This window comes from Canis lupus, chromosome 9, assembly GCF_011100685.1.
Source record: "Canis lupus familiaris isolate Mischka breed German Shepherd chromosome 9, alternate assembly UU_Cfam_GSD_1.0, whole genome shotgun sequence".
NCBI lineage: Eukaryota > Metazoa > Chordata > Mammalia > Carnivora > Canidae > Canis > Canis lupus.
This window is the reverse complement of record NC_049230.1, coordinates 29,007,646-29,032,368: the sequence shown is the minus strand read 5'-3', so window position 1 is coordinate 29,032,368 and position 24,723 is coordinate 29,007,646. Positions and strand designations below refer to the sequence as shown.

At 36.4% G+C, this 24,723-nt stretch overlaps 1 long non-coding RNA gene across 3 annotated transcripts in view; it reads right to left on the bottom strand.

The window, feature by feature from the left end:
- The window catches only part of LOC111097385, a 233,827-nt gene that overhangs the window by 44,972 nt on the left and 164,132 nt on the right, over window positions 1-24,723 (bottom strand). The window contains exon 1 of one of the 3 annotated variants that reach the window (XR_005364528.1): window positions 594-660. The exons of the other annotated variants lie outside the window; for them this stretch is intronic. This is a non-coding gene — a long non-coding RNA (uncharacterized LOC111097385). Of the gene's footprint in view, window positions 1-593; window positions 661-24,723 lie in introns of those variants that run through there. 3 annotated transcript variants of the gene reach the window in all.

Here is a 24,723-nt window from a genome sequence, read left to right as displayed (position 1 = left end):
TCAAAGCTTGCAGGGTAGTTGATAACTTCAGTTCTATTATGGCCAGTGAGCTCAGCAGTATCTTTGTATTATACAGTATTGCTTACCGAGGTCATCATTTATACATTTTACTAAAATACAGTGTAACACATATTTGAAACCTTCACACAGGATTAAAATACATCAAGTTTATTTTAAGATTAATCTAGCAAGGAGTATTGTCATTGTGAAAGATGAGTGGAACTAAGACCTGTTTTAATGTTTTATGAAAACATTATTAAAAAATCCATCATTAGTTGCATTCTCCCTCAAGTCTCTAAGCTCAGTTAAAATACATTAAGCTTACTTTAAAATCAATAAAGTATTTTAAAAAGTTTTTTTTTTCCTGGCACAAAGAAAAAGTGGGATGTATTTATTTCAATCTCACTTAAACTCCAATGCCTAATCCATCATTTGGGCTCATGTACTTCCCCAAAATATTATTTTGTTGAATAAATCAGCATTTCAAAGTGCATGGTTCAATTATTTTCTAGATGGAATAGGAAAATCTTGCTCAGGACTACTTGGTTTTTTATATTGTTTTATTTTTCAAGGACGGCTATTTGTTTTCCTACCTGTTACAATGAGCCATTTAGACCCAAATTGAGTCAGACTGGAAAACCACACAACTCAAGAAATCTGTAGGGACACAAAAGGACAAATGTTCTATGATTTCACTCATATAAAGTATCTAGAATAGACAAAATCATAGAAATGGAAAGTGGAAAGAGTGTTGCCAAGAGCTGGGCAAAGGGAGGGAGAATTAGTGTTTAATGAGTACAGAGTTTCAGTTTTGCAAGATGAAGAAGTGCTAGAGATATGTTGCAAATAATGTGAAATACTTAACATTACTGAATTGTACATTTAAAAATGGTTAAGATGATAAATTTACTGTCATGTGCTTTTTTCCTCAAATAGAGAAAAAAGGAAGGAGGGAAGGAGGAGGGGGGAAGGAGGGAAAGAAGGAGGGAAGTGGGAAAGGAGGAAGAAAGGAGGCAGGGAGGGAGATGAGAAGGAGGGAAGGAGGAAAGGAAGGAAGGAAGGAAGGAAGGAAGGAAGGAAGGAAGGAAGGAAGGAAGGAAGGAAGGAAGGGAGGGAGGAGCAAGCTGTAGGGAGTAACCACATCCTAACTACGGGAACTCTTTCTTATGGCATTTCTCATATTTTCTGCTTGATGATTCCATTTTCATCTCATAGTCTACTGATTTATTGTTTCATCTACTCTTTGTGTTGTATATCCACCCCATAGTGCCTGTCTCCTTATGCCTCTGGGTTACTCTGGTAATTCTTAGACCCACTTCTATCCATTGTCCTCTCTCTGGAATTTTTAGCTACTCTTCTTGATTTCTTATTTTTTTCTGGTTTGCCCAATATAATTCCATAGAGAGAATAAGGTAGTCTCAGTTCATTCTTTTCAACTAGTTCCCATAATACTTAGTTGGCTATATTATGGAATAACTGCTTAGCAACTCTGAGTCAGTAAACGGCATTAAGATGAAATGATTTGAACAACCATTGTAGGGCTGTCTCTTAAGCAATGGGCAGCAATGTTTCTTTTAGACTATATCGTAGCTGAAGTGGGCCTTATAATTGACAAATTGGGTTCACCTGCTTTTATGTCCTTACTCTTTGGTTTTCCCTTCTCAGTCAACTTCATTTGTTTTCATCTTGTTCTCACAATTTTTTATAACTCAGTGCTTTCCACAAACGGATATATTTTTCCTCATCCATCAATTGTGCTTCTCCCTTTCACATATTTACAAATATTCACATAAAAGCTGTAATTTTAAGGTGAAGAACTGTGCATTGCTCACATTTAGTATTATTTATTGCACTTAACCTGACACACAGAAAATTCTTGGTGAATATTTGTCAAATATCTGTCCATTGCAAAGAAGTCATTGAACACAAATATAATGATAAGGAGGGCCTATATGTAGGAGGATCATGTTTTCTCTTTAATGTCTAACAATTGTTGGGATGATTTCTGGATTTATTTTACTCTTCACGGTAACTAATAGCTGCCCATAGATACAGAAAGTTTGCTCTTTCTTTCACTCAGCTATTAACATAACGAATTTGGCTGCTTGTAGCTTTAAGGTCCACTGTTGGCAATTCAGAGAAGTGATTTTTCTTATTTTTTATCTTAAAGCCAGTTAGCAGTCAATGACAATACTCTCTCTACTCCACTAAATCCCTCAAGCAAGAGGTAACCATTTATTACTGAATCTATAAGTCCTACATAAACGTAGTCTTTTTAGTTTATACAAGTGTTTTCAAAGTCTACTTGAGAGAAAAACTATGAGTTTCTAGTCCTCTTCTACCATAATTAGACATGTAAACTTGAATAAGTCATTTAACCTGTCTGTTCCCATTTATGTATTTATAAAATTAGTCTCTGAAAGATTTTCACTGTTGATCTTTCCAGGAAGTGAAAAGACAAAATCGTCTGATATTGACTGCCCAACACCAGTTTTGTTTGCAAATTATGGAATCCCCATCTCACTTCATAAAATTATTAATTTCCACTCTGGGCCAGAAGACTGGATACATGTGAGATATGCAATTAAGAAAGACCTAATAAAAAATTAAACTAAGCCCTTTTTCCTCTTATATTTGCACACCTTAATGATTATTATTCAAACCTATTCAAGAGAGACTACTGGCTTTTTTGGACTTTAATGTAAAAATACTTCTACCCAGAGGTAGGACCTCATTTGCACTGATACAATATGCCTTGACAGGCTATAAAGTTGGTTTTCTATCCATCCAGTGAAGGATATAACTGCCTCTCTGAGCTTCATCTCCTGTTAGATATTAATACTGACTTCCACCTGGCAGAGATAAGACTTAACTTGGTTTATTTTTATAAGTGTTTAACACAGTTTCTCTTTCAAGAGAAAATTTCTACTTGGTCCCCTAGACAAATAATGAAAACACCAAGAAGCGTAACGCAATATGTGCTTTGCTTACTAACAGTCCCTCAAAATTGAGTGAATATAGCACATCTGGATGAGCTAAATGCATTTTTTAACTTCTATGATGACCTGTCATTCTAAATTCTGGATTTCAGTTGCTTTTATCCATAGTATCCTCTGCTCAGTCTCTCTAAATGAGGTTCACTTTTCACTATGGTCTCAGAAGCAATTTCCCATGGTCTCTCACAGACCCCTAAGCTCCAAACATTATTAAGATTTTTCCATATACATTATAAAGCTCTCTACAGCATAACAGTGAATCATCATAATTTTGTTATGCCAAATCCGTAGATGATAGAAACAATAAAAAAGAAACCAAGAAAGGACTCATACTACATTTTAGCAAATGATTTCTGACCAGTTTGACAGCTCTATAAAGTTTTAAGAAATGTGTTCATTCTCTTCTTCTCATACCCTTTACCATTGCTTCTTATCTTATATAGCAAGTGAATACAATGAATGCACACCTGGATCCTCTACTTGCTTCTTATGCTTGTGTATGTAAACCCTATCAATTTATAAATATGTAACAAGATTAAAGAGAACTTGGATACTAGGAACAGAGGATCTTGAATGATGCCACACCCCCAACATAACCATTGTTTGCATTTTTGTGTTAGTTCCCTCCCAGACCTTATCTATATGAATAACTATTTTAAGTCTATATGAATAGCACAGTAACAAATAGAATGCTCATATGTTTACTTGTGGCTTCTTTACTGGATATAACATATGCATGTTTTAAATTGTGTTATATAAATAATTATCTTTTATACTACATTTCTTTAAAAAGATCTTATTTATTTATTTGAGAGAGAGAGAGAGAGAGAAAGAGAGAGCATGAGCAGGGGGAGGGGCAGAGGGAAAAAATTTCAAAAAGACTCCCTGCTGAACGTGGAACCAGGGGCTCAACCTCAAGACCTTTAGATCATGACCGGAGCTGAAACCAAGAGTCAGATGCTCATGGGACTGAGCCACCCAGGCGCCCCTAACAGTAACTTTAAATTTCTTTGATTATTACTTTGACACAATTCTAATGAACTTCTAGGCAAAACATATGATCTGTTTCATGGCTTTTGAAATGCACAGCAAGTTTACTTTCCAAAAATGTCATAAGAATTTTTATTGCCACTTGCTAAACTCTTATGACAGTACGTACGTAGTTCATATGTTCTCACCAGCATAGGAATTGGATTTTGCATATTTAGTAAGAATATATTATATCTCATTTAAATGCACATTTATTTTACTAAAACCAGTTTAATAGTTTACAGAAATCTTTTTTAAAATTTGTTATATATTGTTACTGCTGAAAAGCTTTTTCTCTTATTTAAGCATTTATTTCTTAATATTATTCTGAAGAATTTTGTGTTTCTTTTCTATAATAATTACATTAAACTGCCACATTTCCTGAAATGCTTTTCCTAGACTCTGCGTTTTTAGTTGTGTCTGTTATCTTAGAGCCATTTTATATTTTAAGTAGCTGACTAGAACTCTTTAATCTTTAATCTTTAGTGATTCTTGGAAACATAGTTTAATTTTATTTTGCTTACAACTTTTGTTATTTCTAAGATACTATAGGACAAATAGCAGAGTAGAGGGAACTAGGAGTTGCTATATCAAAATATGTTAATGTCAAAGAAATATGTTGAAGCTAATGACACAATTGAGTTCTTTTATTTTCTCTCTATTTTGAATTGCTACTTAATGATACCACTTCAGATATGGGTAACTGAGGACATTTTTAGTTCCTTACTGCAATTCAGAAGTCATTTTTACAAACTGATATTTGCATAAGCTTATGCTAATTAAAATTATTGCTTTAAGCCAAAGGAATCCTGCTTAATGAGTGTCATTGTTTGGTAGAACACTAACATATCCTTCTTTGCAGTAGCCCATAGAGACAACCTATGTCCACACAAAAGCCTAAAGAAATCTATATTATAATATACCCTCCAACCCCTAAAGCCAGGCTCTATATCTTAAATATCTTATTTTACTATCAAAAATGGGTTTATTCAGGAATAGCAGAGAATTGCAATTCAGGATATGCAAGCTATGGCAAAGCTATGGGCAAGACTGGAGAACAACGGAGAGGAATATTCTTTTTATAGAGGAAAGGGAGGAGTTGGAAAAGCCTGTTATGAACAAAAAGTCCATTGGAGTAAACTAGGAGTTAGAAATGTAGAGGTTTTTTTATTGGCTGAAAAAGAAACTGGGGCCCAAAAATGCAAAATTATGTTTCCTAAATCATCATTGATGACCACGTAAGGTGGAATATATGTCCATAATATCCATATCACAACAGTAATAAAACACTTCTCTATACTCTCAAAATATACCCAGAAAAATTGATATACCATGCAGCTTTTCCAGGAACTACTTATAAGGTCACCTGTAATTTGAATGAGTTCATACAGGAAATATCTGGGATAGACTGGCAACATTTAAGAAAATCTATTGACTATATATTTTCTGAGTATTAATGTGTGTTTCTTTCATTTGATTCACTTAATATCATTTTTGTCAAACAAGTTTCTTTTTAATTACTGTCTAGAATGGTATTAATGCATTGGTAGTGGTTATCTGAGATTTTTTCCTTCAGCTATGAACTGCAATTCTCCCCATCTACACGTAAGCATATACACATCCTTCAGTGAATTTGTTTTAAATCTCTACTTCTTCCTTTTCGCATGTCCTGATTCCTCATCATCATCTACACCCACTATCACTCAGCCTCTGTCTACCTGGTCTTTATAGCGTTTTCTTTCCTAAGAAGGGCTGGATAAGGAAATTCATCAGTTTGTGATTACAATAAAACTCATGGAAGCCTCTGCGTTTTAGTCCATTTGGGCTGTGTTAACAGAATGTCATAGACTGGGTGGCTTAAACAATAAATATTTATTTATCATAGTTCTGGAGGCTGAGAGTCAAAGATCAGAGCACTAGCTCATAGAGTTCTCTTCCTGGTTTACCCATGGCCACCTTCTTGTGGTATCCATACATAGCAGAGAAACATCATCTCTCTTGTGTCTCCCTAATAAGGGCACTGATCCCATTCATGACATAATGACCTAATTACTGCCCAGGATGGCTGTTCTTATCTCTTTCTTCTATTCTCTCTGGTAAATTTGCTGAACTTTGGTTGAGCTCGTTGCTGTTAATTGCATATCACCAAAATGGCCATTGCTGCTAAGAGCACACTTAGGTTTGAAATCTCCCACTTTTCGTTTCAAATAATGTTGGGTCCTGGGGAGACCTTCAGACCTCTGTTTTTATGCACAGCCTCCTCTCCTTGATCAGAGTGTGTGAGCTCCTGCACTGGCACTGGGTATGGGGACAGTGGTTTGCTATCCTTAGAGTGATACTGGTATATGACCAGAGCACTGGGATGGGACAGTATCCTCTGGTTTCATTGGCTTGCTTCTCCCAATATGGAACCTCTGCTGTCTGAGTGAGCAGGGGTAAGGGCAGTGAAACTCTCAAAAATCTTTGCCTGCCTCTGCTGGGATTGACTTCTGACCTACAAATGGGGAATGGGTGAAAGAAGGGAGCTTTCAATTTCTTGGCCATTGTGGCCAGGAATTTAAACTCTGCACCTTGGAGCTGGGGATGAGGAGTGAAAAATGTTAGCAGACTATCTTTAGTAATGAAATAGTCTATCCCTTCCTGGAGGTTGACAGAAAGGGGAACTGTTTTTCTTGGCTATACCTGGCTAAATTAGAGCTTCTGTTATTATGGTAAGTTGAGGACAGATTAAGGAGGGAACAGGTACCACTGACTCTCAGTCTTCTTACTGAATTACAGGTTTTCTTGAATACATGTTTCTTCCTTTGATGTATATCCTCAGAAACATTTCCAGGGACTTTACTTTAAATACAAAACAATTTTTACCAATTATGGCTATTTCCTGGACAGTGAGTCCATAGAATTCCTTATGTTGCCATTCTGGAAGTCCCCCCCGCCCCCTCTTCCCCAGCAGGCCCAATATCCTGAAGTTGTGTGTTCAGTATGTATTTTATCATTTATCACCTAGGTTAGAAATGGCAATGTGTAATGTCTGGTCTGTAATTCAGTCATGCTGCTGGAATCAGTTGGTGTTTTCAGATATGTCAGACTGCCAAAGCTGAAGTTAATGCCAGCATCTTTGAATTACCTTTCTTGGGAAGTCCTTAGAATATTAAACCTGGGAAGGATGTTAAGCATTAATTAATTTGACTGGTTGGTTTTTATAGCTACAGGGTATGAGAGTTTTAGTGACTTGGGATTCAAAGGTAGGTCTCTGAATTCCCATTCCATCCTGTGCCTTGTCTCCCATATTTTCTGTCAGGCTTTTCTCATCTTTTCAATGATACTACAAAGCTGAGGTCACAGCTATGACTTAAACATTTAAATAACTATTAACCCATTACCCTCCCTTCAACACCTGACATGTATCTTTAACTCAATAGGTTATCAATCCATCTTGGTCAATTTGCTAAAAACTCCAAAAATCCTCAGGATAAACTATTGCATGCTGATTCCCAAAACTACCACACAGACACTTATCATCTGCAAGTAGTTTTGGTTTTATAGGATTAAATGCAACAGATAGAATTTGGTAATATCTTAAAGCAGATGAAACATGAGAGGCGTCAAAGATGGCAGTGGAGTGGAGGATGCTGGGCTCATCTCGTCCCATGTACAAAACTAGATAACTATCATATCATCCTGAACACCCCAGAAATTGGCCTGAAGAGTGACAGAACAAGCTCCACAACTAAAGGGATAGAAAGAAGTAGGAAGGGCAGCCTGGGGGCTCAGTGGTTTAAGCACCTGCCTTCAGCCCAGGGCGTGATCCTGGAGTCCAGGGATGGAGTCCCACATCGGGCTCCCTGCATGGAGCCTGCTTCTCCCTCTGCCTGTGTGTCTCTCTCTCTGTTTCTCTCTCTCTCTCTCTCTGTGTGTCTCTCATGAATGACTAAATAAAATCTTTTAAAAAAAAAAGAAGGAAGTAGGAACCGTGAAGATATGGTTTAAGGGAGAAATGGATTGCAAGTGCTGTGGAGGGGAGGCAGCCATGGTCATGGAGCAGGGTGAGAGAGAAAGGATCACACAAGGGAACGCACAAGGAGAACATTTCCCAAAAGGCATTGACTTGGAAAATGAGAGGGGCTGAATTTCATGGGTTCTTGCAACCAGTAGGGCTTAAAGCTTAGAGTTTTGATGGTTGGTAACCTTGGCTGTGGTGGAGCCAGGAGAGCACTGCCCTGCTCCTGGAGACAGGGCAGACAAGCAGCGCACGGGCAGACAGTATGGAAGTGGTGAGCTGGGGCAGACAGTGGGGAGATTGTTCACTCTTCTTGGAGGATGTCTATTGTGTAATACTGGCCTCATGAAATGATGTTGAATTTTCCCATTCCTTTCTATTATTTGTAAGATTTTGACAAAGGTTATCATTAATTATTTTTTTAAAATGTGTGGTAGAATTTAACAATGAAACCATGTGGTCTTGGGCTTTTCTGTGCAGGGAGATTTTTGATTTCTAATTCAACTTTCATTCTTGTTATTGGTTTAAGAAAATTTCCTGTTTCTTGGATTTAAGATTCATGATTTGATTGTGGTTAATTGTGAGTCTTTAGGTTTCTTCTTTCATTATATGATGTGTTACTATATAATTATTGTAATCTGTTATCACATTATGTATTTCTGTGGTTATTTGTTTTACTGTTTTTCTCTTCTATTTATCATTTTGGTTTATGAGTCTTCTCTCTTTTCTTTTTCTTAAAATTAAAGAATTGCCAATTTTATTTATTTATTTTGGAAAAACTGGTGATTACTTTCAAAGTTATGTTTTTATTTATTCTGGCCTCATTTTATTTATTTCTGATTTTTCTTTGGTATTTCCTTTTTCTGCTAAATTTCAGCTAAGTTTCTTCTTTTTCTAGTTCTTTGTGGTATAATCTTAAGCTATTTATTTGAACTTTTTTCTACTGGGGTGCCTGGGTGGCTCAGTCTGTTGGGCATTTGCCTTCAGCTCAGGTCATGATTCTGAGGTCCTGGGATCAAGCCTCATGTTGGGCTCCCTGCTCTACAGGGAGCCTGCTTCTGGCTCTGCTCCTCCCACGCAGACTCTTTCACTCTCTCTCTCAAATAGATAAATAAAATCTATAAAGAAAATGAATTTTTTTAAGTTAATACAAGCATTGATAGCATATATTTCATCTAACACCTGTGTTTGCTGCATTCCATAGGTTTTGGAATATTGTATTTTCTTTTTCTTTTGTTTTGAGACATATTCTGATTTGCTATTGAATTTCTTATTTGGCTCATTGCCTGTACAGTAGTGTCTTAATATTTGCATATTAAATATTCAATATATACATTGTAGATTTTCCAGCTTTTTTTTTTCTCTTTTTTTCTAATTTTGTTTCATTGTTGATCTTTAGTTTTGTACTATTGTAGTTGGAAAATATACTTGATATGATTTCAGTCTTCTTAAATTGGAATATTTGTTATGTCACTTTGTATTGTCAGTTAACCAGGGGATTCTTCTGTGTGTACTTGAAGAAACTGTGTGTTCTTTTTTTCTTGGATGGAACATTTTATATATATCTTTTAAAATCATGTATTTTGAAGTATGTTTCAAGTAAAAAAGTTCTTGTTGAAAAATAAATAATAACTTTACCTCAGGGTATTTTTTTTAAATAAAGCATATCAGAGGGAGGTGAGTGAAAGAGAAAGGAATTAAGAGTACACTTATGACAAGCACTGAGTAATGATGTATAGAGTTGTTGAGTCACTATATTATACACCTGAAACCAGTATAACACTGTAGGTTAACTACACTGGAATTAAAATAAAAAACTTAATTTAAAAAAGCAGATAAAAACTTATACATTGTTATTTTTCTCAAATATTGTCAAAGCATTGATAAATTTGGGGGGAGGAGACAGAGAAGCTACCCAACTTATGGACACAAAGGATATAGGCAATGAAAAGACAAAACGTTTAGTCAAGCAAGATAAGTGAGTAATAATTGCCTAACCAAATGTTAACAATCCCTATAGTGGAACACTAAAAACAGACTTGGTAAATATTTCAGAGGATTTCTAGTAACAGTTACTCCTATACTCTGGGTATGTATTGTGTGTAAATCCAATTTATGTTTTCCAAGGGCATGAGAAGTAATATCAAACTGACATTTAGCTATTATAAAATAAAATAAAAATATTCTCAGTTATTACAGAAGTCATTATATGAATTGAAAAGGAATTGAGAAAAAATGTTATATAATCCTTTGTATCTGAGAGTCAGTACAGATATATAGGAAAGGTTTTCAGGAGGTAGAATAAAACAGCACTCTGAAAGGTAACTAACTCTTTGGTTTATCCTACAAAAATTACATAGCCACTATTTTTAGTGGCTTGAAGTTGAAAAATGTTATCATTTAAAATTTAAATCATTTGTATTTTGATTCAAATCTGTAAGAAAATATAATTAAACATCCCCTCCCTTCCTTCAATTTATGAATCCTAGAAACAATGTTAATAATATACTATAGATGACAGACATCTGGACTGAAATTATTCTGTGTGATAAGATAATACAGGTCTTAAATATTTGCCTAAAAGCAATTCCTGATATTGATATTTAAGGGGAACAAAAAGTACTGGCATAGAAATGATTATTATTAAAAGTGAACTTTTTGAGTAATGCCACTCTCCTCTTTGTCATATTTAAAATAAATATAGTCTTTTTCTGTCACTTTAAAACTACATGTGATGATCTGGTTTATGCTTAGCTTGACTTTCTCTAGTGCCTGTCTCCCTCTCCCTGAAGATACATCTGATTCCACAGTGTTCTTTCTATTACACTAAAAGCTCCTTAGAATCTTTATGGTGTCTGGAATGTTATTTACCCAGTCTTTGCAGAGCTAACATTTTATCACTCAGAACTTGGTCAAAATGAAGTATGTACCACTATGTCTTCTTTAACCAACTGGTAATTGGTAAGATTACTTATTTGGTTGCTTAGTTTATTGTCTATCTCTGCCCCCAATGATCTGTCTACTAAAATACAAACTTCCTGAGAAAAGGAGCTTTTTTCATTCATATTTCTTTCTAATATCACAAAAATATGCCTGCCATTTAAGAGATTTAATAAAGATTTATTATAGCAATGTATCAATACAACTTGATGCTAGAGAGCATACAGATGAAGTTCAGCAGAAAATCTCAGAAATTATCAGCCATAAAACATTAGAACTGGAAGGGTTCTTAGAGACCACAGGGTTGGTCCTACTATTAAGCCTGACAGTTCAGACTCACACCTGATGTCACACATGCAAAGGCTCAGAGAACCACGTATATTGTCATAACAAACTTCTTCCCTGATCATTCATTCAAACTCGAAAACTGAATTTCTGCTTTGTAGAAATACTATACTGAGTCCCACTGGCCAGAAAAGTAGCAAAGACTTAGATCATTGGACTGATTATTTTGTCCTGCAAATAATTTTACTATGGGCAAAAGCAAGGACTTAGAAATTAATAAAATGGAAAGGTTAATACTGTGTTAAGGAAAACATTAAAAAAATTATGGTGGCTATATTGAAAAAGAAGGGATAGGATATAATGAACGAGTTCTTGGAAATGAAGTAGAATAAGTTCCTTGGAATTGGTAGAAGACTATAGGAAGCTATTAACGAAAGCTGACAGGCATTTGGAGTTGAGGATGAATTTGGACAGATTGTTGTTAATCAGATGATGGGAGACTTGAGAAGGGCTAACATGCTTAACATGTATCCAGATAATAACATAATGGGGAAAAAAATAACATGATTAATTTAAAAAGGAAAAAGTGTACTTGTCTTTGATCACCTTTTATTACAACACCTCCCAAACTGGCTGTGGGGCTGTGCAGCACACCTATGGATGTTTTACTAATAAATGCCCATCTCTGCTACTGGTGGGTGTGAGAATAATTTCTTTAAGGTTCCTCAGGCAGATTCTAATAGCTCTTGACTTTTTGCTCCATGATGAAAATGTATGCTCTTTCAAATGTATTTTCTTTTGAGCAAATGATGTAATATTTAATGAACTGGGTTTATATTCAAAGAATAATCCCCACACTAAAGCTATTTGATTACTAGCAGTGAGTAGGATATTACAAATAAAATATTTAAATTATAAATTAACCCAAAGATGTATTTCATGAAATCTTCTTGATTTTAAAAATAATTACTAGAATAAATAAATAAAATTAAAAAAAATTAAAAACCAAAAACACAATTAGTAACATTAACATCTAAAAAATTCATATGTAATTTTAAAGATATTAGAGGTCATTTACCAGTTGTACACTTGTAAGAAAAGTCAACTTCATAATTTGCATTTCTATAGTTGTAATGAATATTTAAAGGATGAAAAATAGCATACCTAAGATGAAAAAATTCTACTTCTTGTCCTTAACTCTGTAACTCTTTCCATTGGTCCTATAGTTTATAGTTTTCTCTCTAGAGATAGGTATTAGTAATGAACTTTTATTTGAATACATAAAAGATATTATTCATAGATATTGTGAGTTATTCCCATATTTCATGAAAATCCACATATTACAAATTCAGGTTTTCTCCTGAACATTGAAGGTTTGCTACTTATGAGTTTCTCATATAGATGCTGTTTTATGGTATCTTTATAGTCTGCTTTAGAGATTATAGGAGGAAATTTGCAGCACTGAAATTTGTTTGAAGAGAAAGAATAGAAACTATTGGTCTCCTTTTGGAAATCAGGTTTTACAAAACCCAGTTATCACAATGTTTTCCTTTGTTTCCACCTCTATCATTTTATCTCAGTAAGAGAGAGCGAGGGAAATAAAGGCACTACTTGTTATTAATTGAAATATATAAAAAATTATCCCCAAATTAAATAGCTTAAAACATAATTTATTCACTCATAAATCTGTATTATCAGTGAGACTCAGTCTGGATAATTTGTCTGTTCCATGTGACGTTGACTGGGGGAGATTTGACTTGGGGTATCCAGGAAGGTTCTATTCATTCACCTGTTTCCTGTCTCTGTTGGGGTGGCTGGAATGTCTAGGAGTTATTCTTCCCCCACCCCTTACTTTTAGATTCTCTATGCATTTTTCTCCATCATAGTAGTTGAACAACTTACATGATGGCTGAGGGCACCAAGAGAGCAAAAGTGGAAGCAATTGGGCTTCCTAAATATATTATCACGTCTGCCACAGTCTATAGCTCAAAGTAGGTCATGAGGCTAATTAGGGCAAGAGAGGAATAAATAGATTCTATTTCTCCAAAGAAGAAACAATATATATATGTTCAGGGATGCAAGGCACCAATACTACCTATCTTTGCAAACCATGTAAAAAAGAAGAATGAGAAATAAAGACAAGCAAAAGAAAACCTTGCAAAAATGTTGCTTCTCCTGCTATGTTATCCTCATTAATATCTCCTCTATCCATTCAGTCATTTAGTATAGTAGTCAAATTTCTCCTGCCTTTCCATCTTTCCTATTATACCAAACCTTAAGTACACCTCCTTAATTCTGTATATGTGCTCCCCTTCCCTGCCACCTTCTCTACACTAAGCATGGTCCAGTCATCATCTCTCTTCTGGATTATTGAACTAGTTTTTATCTGTCCCACCTCTTTCCTTCACTACATCCTTCACATTATTACAAAATCATCTTTTTTAAAACACAAAATGTCACATTACTTCCTTCCTTTAAAGCCTTGAATAGTTCCATATTGCATAAACCATAAAATCTAAATTTCTTATCATTTCATATAAGGCAATCTCTAATCTGTCTCTTGACTGCTATCAATCTTTGGTCCTAGCTATTTCCTTACAAATATACAACTTACACTCTTATCATTCTGATATATTCACAGTTCCCCAAATGCACCATACTCATGTTTTATCTCTTTTAACACACATTTCCCTTTCCCTGGAAACTTATTCCCCTTCATTTATTTGAAAATACCTCACTTTGTAAGATTCGGCCCAAGGATTTCCTGTTCTCTAGAGCTATCCCTGACATACCCAAGCAGAGTTGATAAGCTTTGCAGCTGAATGTTTTCTGTACTATTTCTAGCACTCAACCTATTGATTTACACATGGTAGGCCTCAGTTAACATTCAACAAAATAATAAATGTGAACAGAGAAATCTAACACTATATGACATGAGTGACTATACACAGTATTCCTTCTGGTACACAGTATTCATTACAACTATAGAAATGCAAATTACGAAGTTGACTTTTCTTACAAGTGTACAACTGGTAAATGACCTCTAATATCTTTAAAATTACATATGAATTTTTTAGATGTTAATGTTACTAATTGTGTTTTTGGTTTTTAATTTTTTTTAATTTTATTTATTCTAGTAATTATTTTTAAAATCAAGAAGATTCATGAAATACATCTTTGGGTTAATTTATAATTTAAATATTTTATTTGTAATATCCTACTCATTGCTAGTAATCAAATAGCTTTAGTGTGGGGATTATTCTTTGAATATAAACCCAGTTCATTAAATATTACATCATTTGCTCAAAAGAAAATACATTTGAAAGAGCATACATTTTCATCATGGAGCAAAAAGTCAAGAGCTATTAGAATCTGCCTGAGGAACCTTAAAGAAATTATTCTCACACCCACCAGTAGCAGAGATGGGCATTTATTAGTAAAACATCCATAGGTGTGCTGCACAGCCCCACAGCCAGTTTGGGAGGTGTTGTAATAAAAGGTGATCAAAGACAAGTACACTTTTTCCTTTTTAAATTAATCATGTTATTTTTTTCCCCATTATGTTATTATCTGGATACATGTTAAGCATGTTAGCCCTTCTCAAGTCTCCCATCATCTGATTAACAACAATCTGTCCAAATTCATCCTCAACTCCAAATGCCTGTCAGCTTTCGTTAATAGCTTCCTGTAGTCTTCTACCAATTCCAAGGAACTTATTCTACTTCGTTTCCAAGAACTCGTTCATTATATCTGAAATGAGTATTACATTGCAATAGGAATTCCATCTTTAGTCTCGTTAACACCTTAAATATGTAATAGGTTTTGCAAATTTGCCAGTAGTGGCTAAAGTCATGACAACCATTAAACACAGTATTCTTGACTTGTTATTAGCTTTTCCAGTTTCTTGCTTTGTTACCTCCAGGAGATTCTGAATGTGTGGTAAAAATCATTTAACTACAGCACCACTTTATAACCTTGTATCATAAAAACCATAACTGAATATATCATGGGTTCTGAAATCATGGTTTTTTTTCCCCAGTTTTGTTAACTTCCACATATGGACCACTCTTGTCTCAGATCTTGGTTTCCTTTGCAGTGTGGATCTGCAATGTAATACCATTCTGAATGCATGCATTTAAAAAAGATGATGATGCAAAGTACCAAACACATGTTAGGTTGTAAAGATGTATTTAATAGAAACAAGAAGTCTTCCCATATCAAAGCACATAAATGTCACTAAATCTTGAAATGCTAGTGACAAAAACCAACATGGATATTTAAAAATAAGTTCAAATCACCAAGCAATATCTTGTCATAGAGTAGTGGAAACTGCCTTCTCTGGCAGTAACAGTGGCTTTATTTCTCATCTAACATGAACTTTTCATGTGTTGCCTAGGGTCAATTGAGTCTAGACATATTCTGGATGTGAAGAAATCTGGACCCTGTGGATCCTGAAAATTTAAGATTTTCCCAAAATACATGTGCTGTATAAAACATTCTCTCATGATGCTCCAGGAGCTGCTTTATAGTATACACATAAAGAAAAGGTATTGGTTTTGTGGGATAGGAAGTGAAGAGCTACTTCTTAAATGACTAGTGTCTGCCAGGCACTCTGCTTGGCATTTTTGCTAACACTATTTTTTAAGAACTTGCAATATTGCATGAGATTATTGACACTAGCTCTAGTTTATACATAAGGAAATAGAAACCCAGAAAGGTTAAAAAAAAAAAAAAAAAAAAAAAAAAAAAAGCCCTGTCCAAGATCAAGATCACATATTGGTTAGATGCAGACAGAGGTAGGAATTAAAGTCACCTCTTTATGCTTAAGTTGGTTCTAAGAAATCCATCTAGGATTGAAATATACCACTATAGCATTTGCAGAATAGCCAGCCCAGACTTTTGAAGCACAGAAAGGGAAAACTCATTGATTCGTTGTTTCCTAATAGTCATGTGAAAAAAAAAGTTTCAAAGAAATAATGATCAATTATTAGGACAGAAAATTATCAGTTTCAGTTGCTTGGTACCTAAAACCTAATAGGTTATTATTTTTGTCTCCTGAATGACTAAAATGAAGCTATGGAGATTAAGTTTTGAATCAATTAGGACAGGCAAACAAAGGCAACAAAAGGTAATTCCTAAATTATACTGGCTTTTTCTCTTCTGCTTTACCTCATCTTCAGGATGTAGGCTGAAACAGGAATCACTATCTGAGAGAAAAGGCATGAGGGAATACTCTAAGCACAAGTGAGCCAGTAAGGCTTTTGCCCCCAAGTGACCCATAGAGCTCACATTTCATTAGCCAAACCTAATTGGCTGAATCCAGTCTCAGTGGGGAAGGGAAATATAGCCCTCTCTCTTTACCCAAAGAGAGAAGTGGAAATGAGTGACCAGAAATAGTCTCCCCTGAATATCATTATCTAATTTCACATTATGTCAATGAGTGAGCTGGATCTAAACTGAGGCCATTCAACTCTAGAGTCAATGCTTTTTAGCATCTACATTTTCTCTCACATAATAATAGCTAGCACTCTATTTGTTAAGCACTCTGCTGAACACGTTGTGTGGATTTTCTCACTGAAATCCTTATCAATCCAATGAAGATGGTATTTTCAACAGCATCATTTTTTCAAATGAAATTCTCGTTTCAAGGCTTAAAGGGATAACCCTCTTACCTAAGTCAGATTGCTAATACATGGTATCTTACAATAGAATCACTTTCTTAATGAATACCAAAGTGAAAAGCAGTGGGGTATAAAAATATACCAGATATAGATTAATTCCCGCATCTTACAGTCAGATTAAATATATGTTTTGAAAATCAACAAACATAATGGTGTGCCAATGTATAAGCATGACTACACACTCAGATGGAAAGCTCATAGAAATTCTAAGGGAAGAATCTGTGTCCTTAAAAATCTGTCTACTTGAAGTTCCATGTCGTTCCATTGCTTTACCTAAGTTCCTACTCTAAGCCTCTAGTCCCAATATATTTTTGTAGTATTAAGACATTCCACAGGGGGCAAGATGGCAGAGGAGTGGGGTCCTCACCTCACCTGTCCCCACCAACTTACCTAGATAACTTAAAAACCATCCTGAAAACCTATAAATTCGACCTGAGATTTGAAGAGAGAACAGCTGGAACACTACAGAGAGAAGGGTTTTCACTTCTAACAAGGTAGGAAGGCAGAAAAAAAGAAGAATCCAGTTGGGGTAGGGGCCCCCGCGAGGAGCCAGGCTAAGGCTGGGGGCAAGAACCTCGGGGAAAGGAAAGCCCCGCCCCGGGGAAGCAGGAACTTTAAAAATCAGTACTGGATTCTTCCCAGACAGAAAGTGCTCATCAGGGAACTCGGGCAGAACCGCGGGAGGGGAGGTGGGGCCTCCAGTCTCCCGGAGTCACTAACAGAGAAGGTGCGCCAGGGGGAGAGCGCACCACAGACTGGGCCAAGCTCGGTAAGGGGTGGAGCTCACCTGGCGGGGCCTCGGGGAGAAGCTGGTCTGTCAGGCGGGGGCTCCGGGCGGAGGGGCTGCGCCCTGCTGCCTTCTGGTGCCACAGCCCCGGGAGCGCAATTCCAGCAGCACAAGCCCTAGATCCCAGGGCTCTGAGTGGACAAAGCGGTCCCCCCGGGACAGGTGGAGGCAGGGAGGGCACAGGACGGCAAGGACTCTCCTGCTGCCAGGCGCCCCCAAGCTGTGCAGGTCAGCAACCCTCCCCCCGCCCCCCTCCGAGCATCTAGGCCAGTGCGGACTGGGAGCTGCAGTAGTTACTGGGTGAGCTGACTCCAGGGCTGGAGACCTGGCCGCCACCAGTGTTGTTGTTCCTCCTGGTGTCACCCTGTGCTTGGGACAGAGCAGGGCTGCCAGGGAACAGGGAGCCTCACAGGATAAACAGCTCCCACTGAGCCCAGCACCTGGCAGGGGGCAGAGCATCTCTCCCAGGTGCACACACCTGAGAATCAGCACAGGCCCTCCCCCAGAAGACCAGGTGGAAGGACAGGGGAAGAGCAAGTTCATGACCCAGCATCGCTGGAAAGCTCCAGGGGAAATCGAAGGATTTACAGTATAAAGAACCTGCGAGTATCTCTCCTATAGTTTTTTCTTCCTTTTTCCAATACAACTTGTTTTTGTTGACTGTAAATTTCCAATTTTTTTCTTTTCCCACCTTAACTATAATATTTTACCATCTCTTCATTTTTAAGTTTCTTCCTTTTTGACTTTCATATTTCTACAATTACAGGTCCTAGATATATTTCACATTTCTATATTCCTTTCAACATACTCAACTTAATTTTGGGAGATAAACAAGATATTTTTTTTTTTTGTTTTGTTTTGTGTTTTTTGTTTTCTCTGCCTCATTTTGTTCTACAATGGCAGGAGTTAATACCTTCTAAAACATGACCAGCATGTACCTAGAACCAAATGTTATACCATTCTGGTTCCTTCTGTGAGATTCCTTATTCCCATTCTACCCTTCTCCTCTATGTCATTTATATTTTGGTGCTCAGTGTTGGGGCCCTCTACAAGTATTTCTGATTTATATAAATCTGGGACTGAGCATCTTCTAACACACAGAACTTAATATACTCAGAACCAAAAGGATTACCCTCTAGAACCCCTCAGGTAGACTACATTCTCCCTCCACTACAACTTCATCACCACTACCATCTCCCAGTTCCCCCCTTTTTTTCTTCTCCTTTTCTTTTCTTTTTTTATTTTTTTTTCTCTTCTTCTTTGGGATTCTTGGCCTTTTATTTTTTACTACTTTGTTTTAAATTTGTTTTTCACTTTAGTTGTCCTTTTGTTTTATTTCATTCTGATCTTTGTTTTCAACTTCTGGCCTCTGACGTATTCAGATTCATCTAGGGTGAAATTTACTTAGGTTGTGGTTGATATTCTTGACTCAGCCTGCTTATATAGCCACTCTGCACTGAGCAAAATGACTAGAAAGAAGAACTCACCACAAAAGAAAGAATCAGAAACAGTACTTACTGCAACAGAGTTACAGAATTGGGATTCCAATTCGATGTCAGAAAGCCAATTCAAAAGCACAGTTATAAAGCTACTGGAGGCTCTGGAAAAAAGCATAAAGGAATCAAGAGACTTCGTGACTGCAGAATTTAGACCTAATCAGGCCAAAATTAAAAATCAATAAATGAGATGCAATCCAAAATGGAGGTCCTAACGACGAGGTTTAATGAGATAGAAGAACGAGTTAGTGACATAGAAGACAAGTTGATGGCAAGGAAGGAAGCTGAGGAAAAAAGAGAAAAACAATTAAAAGACCATGAGAAGGAAAGGCTAAGGGAAATAAATGATAGCCTCAGAAAGAAAAATCTATGTTTAATTAGGGTTCCAGAGAGCACTGAGAGGGACAGAGGGACAGGAAGCATATTTGAAATAATCATACTGAGAACTTCCCTAACTTGGGGAGGGAAACAGGCATTCATATCCAGGAGATAGAGAGGATCCCCTCCCCTGAAAATCAATAAAAACCATTCAACACTTCGACATTTAATAGTGAAACTTGCAAATTCCAAAGATAAAGAGAAAATCCTTAAAGCAGCAAGAGACAAGAGATCCCTAATTTAAATGGGGAGAAATATTAGATTAACAGCAGACCTTTCACAGAGACCTGGCAGGCCGGGAAGGGCTGGCAGGATATATTCAGGGTATGAAATGAAAAGAACATGCAGCCAAGAATACTCTATCCAGCAAGGCTCTCATTCAGAATAGAAGGAGAAATAAAGATCTTCCAAGGTAGGCAGAAACTAAAAGAATATGTGACCACCAAACCAGCTTTGCAAGAAATATTAAGGGGGGGCTCTGTAAAAGAAAGAGGAAGCCCAATGAAATAATCCACAAAAACAGGGACTGAATAAGTATTATGATGACACAAAATCCATATCTTTCGATAGTAACTGAATGCGAATGGGTTTAATGATCCCATCAAAAGGCGCAGGGTTTCAGACTGGATAAAAAAGCAAGACCCATTGATTTGCTGTCTATAAGAGACTCATTTTAGACCTTAGGACACCTACAGCCTGAAAAGGAAAGGTTGGAGAACCCCAACCAATCAAATGGTCCTCACAAGAAAGCTGGGGTAGCAATCCTCATATCAGATAAATTAAAGTTTATCCGAAAGACTGTAGTAAGAGATGAAGAGGGACACTATATCATGCTTAAAGAGTCTATCCAACAAGAAGACCTAACAATCATGAATATTTATGCCCCTAATGTAGGAGCTGCCAAGTATATCAATCAATTAATAACCAAAGTTAAGACATACTTAGATAATAATAAACTAATACTGGGAGACTTCAACACAGGGTTTTCTGCAAATGACAGATCTTCTAAGCACAACATCTCCAAAGAAACAAGAGCTTTGAATGATAAACTGGACCAGATGGATTGCACAGATATATACAGAGCTTGCAACCAAATGCAACTGCATACACATTCTTCTCAAGTGTGCATGGAACTTTCTCCAGAATAGACCACATACTGGGTCACAAATCAGGTCTCAACTGATACCAAAAGATTGGGATTGTCCCCTGCATATTTTCAGACCATAATGCTTTGGAACTAGAACTCAATCACAAGAAGAAATTTGGAACAAACTCAAACAAGTGGGGGTTAAAGACCATCCAGCTAAAGGATGAATGGGTCAACCAGGAAATCAGGGAAGAATTTAAAAGATTCATGGAAATGAATGAAAATGAAGATACAACCATTCAAAATATTTTGGATACAGCAAAAGCAGTCCTGGGAGGGAAATACATCGCAATACAGGCATCCTTCAAAAAACTGGACAAAACTCAAATATACAAGCTAACCTCGAACCTAAAGGAACTGGAGAAAGAACAGCAAATTAAACCTACCCAAGCAGACGAAGAGAGTTAATAAAGATTTGAGCAGAACTCAATGAAACAGAAACCAGAAGAACTATAGAACAGATCAACAAAACCAGGAGTTGGTTCTTTGAAAGAATTAATAATATAGATAAACCATTAGCCAGCCTTATTAAGAAGAAAAAAGACTCAAATTAATAAAAACATGAATGAAAAAGGAGAGATCACAACCAATGCCAAGGAAATACAAACGATTTTATAACGTTTTTAAAATGTCTCCCATTCTGTAAGTTCTCTACAGAATGGGAGAAGATACTTGCAAATGACATATCAGATAAAGGGCTAGTATCCAAGATCCATAAAGAACTTATTAAACTCAACAGCAAAGAAACAAACTTGAAAAAGAAACAAACAATCATGAAATGGGCAAAAGACATGAACAGAAATTTCACCAAAGAATAGACATGGCCAACAAGCACATGAGAAAATGCTCTGCATCACTTGCCATCAGGGAAATACAAATCAAAACCACAATGAGAGGGCAGCCTGGGTGGCTCAGCAGTTTAGCGCTCTCTCAGGAGGGATCCTGGAGTTCTGGGATCAAGTCCCACATCAGGCTCCCTGCTTGGAGCCTGCTTCTCTCCCTGCCTGTGTCTCTGCCTCTCTCTCTTTCTGTGTCTCTAATGAATAAATAATTAAAAAAAAAAAACACACACAATGAGATACCACCTCACACCAGTGAGAATGGTGAAAATTAACAAGATAAGAAACAACAAATGTTGGAGAGGATGTTAAGAAAGGGGAACCTTCTCACACTGTTGGTGGGAATGTGAACTGGTACAGCCATTCTGGATAACTTTGTGGAGGTTCCTCAAAGAGTTAAAAATAGAATTGCCCTACAATCCATCATTGCACTGCTGGGGATTTACCCCTAAGATACAGATGCAATGAAATGCCGGGACACCTGCACCCTGATGTTTATAGCAGCAACGTCCACAATAGCCAAACTGTGGAAGGAGCCTTGTTATCCATCAAAAGATGAATAGATAAAGAAGATGTGGTCTATATATATATACAATGGAATATTACTCAGCCATTAGAAATGATTAATACCCACCATTTGCTTCTACATGGATAGAACTGGAAGGTATTATGCTGAGTGAAGTAAGTCAATTGGAAAAGAACACACATTATATGATTTCATTCATTCGGGGAATATAAAAAATAGTGAAAAGGATTAAAGGAGAAAGGAGAGAAAATGGGAAAAATCAGAGAGGGTGACAGAACATGAGAAACTCCTAACCCTGGAAAACGAACAAGGAGTAGTGGAAACAAGGGGAGGTGGGCAGGGAGATGGGGTGACTGTGTGACAGGCACTGAAGGGGGCACTTGACGGAATGAGCACTGGGTGTTATACTATATGTTGACAAATCGAACTCCAATAAAAAAAAAAAAAAAAGACATTCCACATCTCTAAGTCATCACCTAAAACTCTAGGTTCTCATAACATGGCATTTCTTTCATGTAATTAAATATTGGCTTTTCATCTTGAGTTCTTTCTGTTTTTGAGTTTGTTAATTTGCATCCTGCCAAATCATTTTAACAGAATGTATTCAACCCCGAGCCTTCTACAGTTCTATCCTTCTTTTTGGGTATGTAGTGCTTGCTAGTTATAATTTTATTTTATTAAAAAGTATGCTAATTTATAAGTAATTATAATAATTATAATAATTTTGTTTTAAAAGCTATAGCTATCGTATATGTTATATACATAATATAGCAACAACAGGCAGTAAACAATTATATATTGCTTATTGTATATCAAGTACTATTTTATTTTAATTATTATTATTTTAAAAGATTTTATTTATTCATTCATGAGAGACAGGGAGAGAGTGAGAGGCAGAGACACAGGCAGAGAGAGAAGCAGGCTCCATGCAAGAAGCCTGATGTGGGACTTGATCCCGGGACTCCAGGATCATGCCCTGGGCCAAAGGCCGCGCTAAACCGCTGAGTCACCCGGCCTGCCCTCAAGTACTATTTTTTTTTTTTTTTTTTTATTTATGATAGTCACAGAGAGAGAAAGAGAGAGAGGCGGAGACATAGGCAGAGAGAGAAGCAGGCTCCATGCCCCGGGAGCCCGATGTGGGATTCGATCCCGGGTCTCCAGGATCGCGCCCTGGGCCAAAGGCAGGCGCCAAACCGCTGCGCCACCCAGGGATCCCCCTCAAGTACTATTTTAAACACAATGTAGAAAACTTCATTTCATCCCTCCAAAGACCTCAAAAGATATATGTCATTATACCTCTAGTTCATAAGTGAGAAAGTAAAGGCACAGAGTCACATGGCTGGTAAGTGATAGAACTTGGAATTAGAGACCAATCTACCTTTGAAGTTTGCAAATTTGACTTATGCTGAACTGCCTGCAAAATTTGGTAACTCCTCTTCCTTGTCTGGAGGATGACCATCTTCTTGCTAATAAATCCATTTTCATACATCAGGGAGACGATGTAAATGAAAAAGAAGATGGGAAAAATCTACATGTACCATAGTGTTAATTAACATATAATTAGTTGTATTATATTTGAAAGCACTCTCAAATAAATGGAAAAATTAAAGTAATTAATATGTCTAGTCTATGTAATCACACTACCTTCAAAAATGTTAAGTATCAAAATTGTGTTCATGAAAAATACTTATGCTTTATTACCCAATGTATGTTTTATTAATGGCCAACTTGTGCCAAGTATTAGTAATGCCTAGAATAAGATAGACAAGAAGTATACATTCTGGTTAGAAAGACAGAAAAGAGAAACAATAGAGAAGTAATTAATCCAATTAAGTAATCATGCATTATTATTATAGATAAAGAACAGGGTCCAAACTTGTATTACCACATTAAAAAAATGTTCATAAATTATACATATATTCACTGAACTGAAAAGAATTCATAATAAAAAAAATTTAGCTTTTGCTTTTGGATTGTGGCATTGTGCTGGATTTATTTCACCTTTAAATTTTCTTTAATGTGGTTAATTAGGGAAAGACAAACACCCCAATTGAAAAATAGGCAAAAGAAATGAAAAGCTAGTTCACAAAAGAATAAATTTAAATCAGCAATTAACAATAATAAATATTACTTCTTCAGGGAAAATTGCACTCAATCCCTGATTAGGTTAAGTCACTAACCTATACATTTTCTGAACACTGTGCAACACTTATTATTATTTGTAATTATGAAGTCATTTTTTGTGCCATTTTTTTGTTGTTGTTGCTGTTGGTTTTTCTACCCTACATGATAAGTTTCTGGAGAGCAGGAACTATACCTGTTTGTTCCCCATTGTATCTTAAGTTTCTAGACAGTAACATAGTAGAAAACCTGCAAATATATGTTGAATAAATCAACAAAGTAGTAGCATGTAAATTAAGTTAAAGAATTCAAGCTAATACAAGACATCACATTTTCTCATCAGTCAAGAAGAGTTAAAAATTATAGTAATTGTGGGGCACCTTGGTCGCTCAGTAGGTTAAACTTAAGCATCCGACTCTTGATTCTTGCTCAGGTCATGATCTCAGTATTGTGAAATCAATCCCTGTTTTTTGGCTCCACAGTCAGCAGAGAGTCTGC